This window comes from Eutrigla gurnardus (genome assembly GCF_963514095.1).
Source record: "Eutrigla gurnardus genome assembly, chromosome: 12".
In the NCBI taxonomy this organism is placed as follows: Eukaryota; Metazoa; Chordata; class Actinopteri; order Perciformes; family Triglidae; genus Eutrigla; species Eutrigla gurnardus.
In genome coordinates, this window is record NC_139926.1 from 11,555,501 (window position 1) to 11,562,707 (window position 7,207).

A 7,207-nucleotide genomic window follows, 5' to 3' on the forward strand; every position below is an offset into this window, starting at 1 on the left:
TCCTCGGGGACCTGGAGGCACTGTCTACAATCCCTATGCTGTTTGCTGAAGGACTTTGCCACTTCATGTGAAACAATAAAGAGTGGCGACAGAGCGTGGTGCCGACTGTCCTCTTGTTAAAAGCTCTGATGGCAGAGTGCATACAAAACCTTCACACCGAGATGAAAAGGGCAGTTACTTGCAGGGTAAAGCCCTCTTCCTCTGTGCGTTGATGCGACAGCATTAGGAGCAAAAAGTCTCTTCGTTAGCAACTCTCTTTGACGGCCATTCATGTTGTCCTCTTGAGTAGAAATATGAAGCAAATTATCGGAAAGAGGAGCACGCTAAAACACATGCTTTAGAATTCAAAGGGAGGTTTTGGATACAGCTTGTGATTGAGTTTTTGACTATATGTCTGCAAGGAGGCATTTAGAGTATGATGTTTTATATAATGAAAGAGAGAGATAATTAATACTTTCAGTTATGTCTAGCTGTAAATATATCAATTTCTAAATGTTTTCCGGATATAGATAACAAGCTAGAGAATATGAAGCCAATCTCAATGATTTAAAGCAAACTGCCGGTATCTATCGTTTGTGGCAATGCTCAAAAACATTAAAAAGTCCATCACTCATGCGCTATTTTATTCTAAAACTAATGTTTCCGTGCTGCGGGCCTTGCTCTTTTGGGAACGCTAAAACATTGCATGTCTGCTGAAGTAGAGTTTATGAAAGAGTGGTGTGTTTCCTCAATTTATGATATGTAACCTCGACTCTGGTGCACTTAAATAACCACTTTGGATGTGCAAATATTTCCCTGAGTCTGAGTCCCACAGCAGCGACCTGACTATCCAAAAGTGGCAACTCTGGCAAGAAAACACCCATTTGTTCCCTCTGCTCGGTGCACTCCTGTGATGATTAAAATCCCACAGAATCATTGAACACAATTAGAATCACGTCCAAGCTGTCATCTGCCTGACACATGGGATCCCCCTCTGGCTCCAGCTCCAGATCGACTGGTTTCTCTTATGGTAATGAAACTGTCTATTTTGGGATAAGGTTGTCACGGTAGCTCCTCATGCGACTCTGCCATCAGTCTGCTAGTTTGGCACTAATCGGTTTGGAAAACAACAGTGGTTGTTCGGGTTGTCTTCGATGAATTATCGCTGGAGGTAGCTGCTCCTGTGGATACGGTGCTTATTTGTGTTTGTTTTTGACATATTTCAAGGTTGTACAGAAACATGGAACAGTGGTGGAAGAAGCACTCAGATCCCTTATTTTAAAAGAAGTAGCAAGTAAACAGGGTAAAAACAACATACAAATAGCACAGGAGTGTAGAAGTAATATCTACCAGCAGTGTCTCCTAAAAATCTTGAATGAAACTGCATCGTGAATTATGTTTCGAGGGAAACATGTTTTCTCATAGATAATGTTTGCGAAGTCTGGGTGGGAAGGAGGTTGGGGTATAAGTGGGTCTAAAAACACAAGGCTGCCACCCAGGTGACCACTCCTCATGTCCTCTTTGAAACCACTTAGTTTTGTTGCTTAAATGTTGAGTAGGTGATTCTATTCAGGAACAATTTCTGTTATATTACTTGAAATCCTCATATCATACTGATAGCAATGATCAAATGAAATCCTCTGACGTATACAAAATTTAAAAAATGTCTTCTGTGGCCCTGGCAGGACTGTAAAAACCCCGTCCAATCAAAAAAGTCAGGCCGGAGAATATAATTGAACGTCAGGCCTATCTGTCAATGCTTACTTCTTGATTGTGCCCACTCTGTCGATCTCGAGCACTCGTTTGGCATTCTCGGAGAGCGGCTTTGAACAGAGGTCTGAACAAATGTGGCAGGACTTTTTTTTAGGCAAAGCGTTCAAAGTCAAAGTCTCTGTGTTTTTTTTTCAAAATGACCTACTCACTAATTTTGAAGTCTGTCTTGTTTTGAATATTTTGTTAACCACACATTTAAAACTACGACCATTTGGTCCAGGAATACACACGTACGTACCTGGAAACTTAGTGTGCTTAGAGTGCAGATTAGTTGTGTGGGATTGTTATTTTGTAAGAGGTGGGGTGGTATCAGCAAAACTAAAGTATCGACAGTAAAAGTACTGGTTCTGCAGAAAAGCACCTGTATTATGTGACATCATAAGATATTAGATATTTGTTTAGTATTGATCAGTATGTTTGTAGTATTTGTAGCTCTCAGCTGGTCAAAATGTGTCTAGTTTGAACTACTTCACATGTAGTTATGTATGGTCCGACGCCTAAGGGACACAAGATAAATTTGAGGGATCATAAGATCATTTAACTTTTCTATTCATAATTTGTATTCATGATTTGGACTTGGGCTGCACGGTGGTGTAGTGGGTAGCACTGTTGCCTCACAGTGAGAGGGTCTCGGGTACGATTCCCGGGTTGGGTTCGGGTTCCTTCTGCGTGGAGTTTGAATGTTCTCCCTGTGTAAGCGTGGGTTCTCTCCGGGTTCTCCGGCTTCCTCCCACAGACGCTAAATTGCCCCCAGGTGTGAATGTGAGCATGAATGGTTGTCTGTCTCTACATGTTAGCCCTGCGATAGACTGGTGACCTGTCCAGGTTGAACCCTGCCTTCGCCCAATGTCAGCTAGGATCGGCTTCAGCCCCCCCGCGACCCTGAATAAAGGATAAGCAATAGACAATGGATGGATGGATTTGGACTTGTATCATCAAATGGAAATACCCAAGTACCTGAGCATTTTCCTTACTATCCTTGAGTAAATATTTCCTAACTTCCTACACCTATGCCCAACTACTGTATTTTTTTTTTTTAATGGACAGAAATGTTTGAATTGGACGTACAAAGACAAACATAAGTAGACGTGGCTTAGATATTGCAGCACTGTACCTTTTGTGTTTTGTTCAGATGCTGAAATTAATCAGCATTGTACCTCTATTCAGGGCACTGGCCTTTACAACCAAACTCCCAGAGCTGTGATCCGGATGTTCTCCTTTGGTCCTCCGAACAAAACAGGAATCATGAATATGCAGAAGGAGGAGGAGAGCAGCCCCTCCGGGCATCATAAAAAGTGGCATTAAGCTTCCCTAATTAAACTGAACTCTCCCCTTCCAAACAGCGAGCGCGACTTTGGGGACTTAATAGAGCCTCCTCGGGTCCTCTCGCTGCCTCATATTGGTCTCCTGCACCACTGTTGGAGCACTGCAGGCTGCAACAATCAATAAAGAGAAACTTCATGAATAGAAAATATCTCTTCCATTATAAAGTTACTATTTTGAACAGGCCGGTCTTGGTGGAATAGCTTGATTTAAATGCATTGAATGCTGAATAACGCCACAGTTAACAGTTGGTAAAAAGTAATCTGTAATCCGCCTGTAATGGCCTGAAGAAAAGAGCAAGCGTGCGCTGATTAAATGAATTACACAAACATCCCAGTACATAAAATAAGGGCCATTATTCAACTCTGGCAGAGTTAACATTTTTCATAGAGTGGCATGTCACATTTACTGTGTTCTCCAGAATGCTGCTTGTTTTCATTTCACCTTGTGGGCCACTGTGTTACTGTGAGGGAGAAATCAAACCAAATCATGGATACGGTTCATATCTGAAAAACAAAATTCTCAGCAACAAGATCATATTTCAGTCTCTAGGGTCAACTCTGCAGATCCACTTTTGACAGCTGTGTAAAGATACTGCTTTTTTGCTGTCCCATTGGAATTCATACATAGTTGTGGACCCTTATGAAAGTTGCAGATAAGGCGCTAGTGCACAAAGGCTCAGCGGTGGGGATCAGAATAAACTGGATAGATTTTGATATTTCATTTGATTAGGCCTTTAGACGCTGCTTGATAAATTAAAGCTCCTCTGATGGATTATGGTGAGTTACTCCCAGTGTTGCCAGGTGAGAAATGTAGGATTATCGTACCAGAGACATAAAATGATCGTATTTTGAGGCCAAAGCGGACTATTCAGCCAATCATGGCCGTTGTTCTGAGGCAAAAGAATACACGTCACTCGTAGCTCACATTTAGAAAAGCAGGATTGGCTGGAATTTCCAGCCAATCATGAAACAGATGCCTTCAGATTCACAAAAAAACTCAGACAGACAGTTGCGACAGGCTGATTACAACCAATTAAAACCACACATTCACTGTATGGTCAAATTATCGTATTTGGTCTTTTTGGGGATTATTGATTGTACATCGTACAGAGGTCAAAATGATCGTACAAATACGATAATTATCCTACACCTGGCAACACTGGTTACTCCATTGTCAGAAAAAAGAAAAACATGATTATTCCTTGTCATCGAATAAAAGCGCCATGCAGTCGACTTTTTCCAAATTACCTTTTTCAAGAAGCGCATTAAGTTTTGCAGATCAATAGGTGGATACAAACCATCATAGACCCAAAATATCATGCAGAAAAAAATATTTTGATAGGATATAAGCAAAGCTAGAGCCGAGAGAGGGGTGCCGAGATTATAAAGTGGCAAATTAAAGTCCCAGTCGGCAACATTTGTTTGATCATATTCACTGAAACAGACACTATGCTCCGATAGAACAACATAAATCATCCGGTTTTAGAGAAAAAACACGCCTCTACATGAACCTAGAGCTTGTTGTTTTGTTTTACAAAAATCCACCTTGCCCTAAATTACAGAGAACCTAAATGAATTGCTCTCACCGGAGGACAGTAATTGTGAGCCAAAACAAATGTGCCTGTCCATCTTCACCTGCCAGAGGCCGCCCTGCTGGGACTTTAATGTTGGTCTCTGCGAGACGTAAAGAAATCAATCTACACAGTAATCACGTCTGCATTTACTACCTCTGTAGCCCAATAATGTTGATGGTTGACTTGATATTGTTTCACTAAAGTGATAAATGATGTTGCATTCAATTACTTAGACTTAGTTACATTTAGTCATGGCAATAAAGCTGCAGCGTCTTCATTATCTGGGATCATATTCTCATTTTAACAGTTATTTAGGAATTAACAAAATACTACTCAGCAGTACACTCCCAAAGTTGTGATTTCTCATTTCTTGTTAAAACAATTTCATTATTATGTATTGTTATGGTGGGAATAACCGTACCATAGAGCCATCATGATGGCTTCAACAGGGTTCACAGAGACAAATGGTTTAGCACAAAGAGAGCAGCACAGAACCACTCACTATCTTCTCCTGGTGCTCACGTCTAAATTTAGATGACTTCCTTCTGGTCACTTATAGATCTATCTCATCATGTCTGTGCGGAGCGCTTTGCATTGTAACATTCCATGAAGAGTGCTTTATAATTAAGGGAGCAAGGCTGACACCTGACACGATGGTTGCTCTTGTCCAATATATTACAAAAGTTCTCATGTAACAGTCTCTCACCCAAATGCAGAACACCAGGCTGGCAGATTAAATTAACAAAAGGCAAACATTAATATGACAAGCATGGCTGTGGATAACAAACCTGACAGTCAATGAAACCGAGGGAGCTGGCTGAAAGTCCAATAATAAGGAAAAAATTGACTACAACCCTGAAAGTGTGTTGATTCCAGTTGATTGATGCTGGAGGTTTCTTTCTGTTTCCGGTATCTACAGGAGCTGTTAATCCTGCTGAGTTTTGTGATGATTCCTAATGGGTTGCTCTGACTGAACCAGAGCTCAAATCAATTTACCTTCACTGTTCTACTTAATATAGTTGTGCCACCCATGAACAGCTTGTTGTAAACCAGAGTATTGACTGCTTACAATCAAATGGATTCCAGTGCTGAGAGCTGTTGGCTAAGGTAGTGAATAGCCAATATCAACGCAGTAATCGAGGTGGCATCATTCAGAAGTGCTCATGTGGCTCCTCCTGGGGTGAAATGTGTGTATGTGAGTCGTGAAACTATACCTGCCTGTGGAGTTAACTGCTGCACATCAGATGGGGCACTGAGCTCTCACAATTAAAACGTCCTGACTCTGACATTAACATCTCGTGTTGTTTTCTGCTGATTTGGTCAACTATGGGAGTTTATTTAGCACCCCCTGAGATCACTTCCTCACTTCTAGGCAACTTTGGCAAAATGACAAATTAATTCTGATTTGAAGATATCCAACCGACATCCCTCCAAAGAGAGCATTGGAGAATGAGCAAAGCACATTGTTGTCATTGGGTTTCCATCTACCTTGATGACTGCAGAAAGGGCACACCAGGTAGACCGGCAGCTAGGCCATTCAATCATTTCATGTGAGCCGGATTAATTGAGAAGGGGTTATTTCAGAACTGCTTTTTTCTTTTAGTCAGAGCATTTCATTTCACCAAAAATAATAAAACATGCTTCGCCTACCCTAGCTTTAACCTGGAGATTAATACACATTAAGACATCCAAACCCAGTCAGAGTTGGCTGATGTGATGTGCTGATGTGATGGGGAAAGGGAAGTAAGGGGCCCCGTGCTAAAGCTGCTCCCCCCTGAGTCCCGACACCGGATGAGCGGGAGTCGATGAGATGAGATGAGAAGACATCCAAACCTTCATCAATGATGATGGGGAGTGTTTGCATGAGCACTGAACTCTGTGTCACCTGGCAACATCGGATGTACAAAAGCTTTACGGATGTATAAGAGAGGTTTTGAAGCATGAAGCTAGTTCTTCTTACTGCTTCAGTAATGACATTGAAATGGCATAGTTCCATTCTGACCTGCTGTCATGTCAAAAATGAGAGAAAAAATAACTAATGGGAAAAAAATCCAGTTTCTACCTGTCAAAAACTGTTTCAGTGGAGGTGGGTGCAGAGTCCTGGGAACCAAATGACTATCTGTGAGAAGAAAGAGTCCCCAATGTGTTTCATATATCACACTGTTATACACATAATCCCTGTCCCTTACACACAGAAGGGACATGAGCCCCAATGTGAGTCTCACACCTCCAAGTAAGACATATGGGCCCAAAAGGATGGGCAGAAATCACCTACTTGTACACCTGGGACTACTAATTCAGTTCTGTGTGTGCTTCAGTGCGTCTTAGGCTGTACTTTGTGATGGTGTTGCATCAGATTCAAAGGCATTCCTCATACTGGTGTCATATTTACATGTATTGAGGAGCATACATGTCTTGGAACAGGTAAGACCAGCAGACATGCTCTGACTGCTGGAACAAATTAAGACAGGAAATTACATCTCACATCAAAACTCCCCTAATGCCTTTCTTGTTGATATTAGCACATCAAACCAATGACTTAACTCTGTTTGTTCA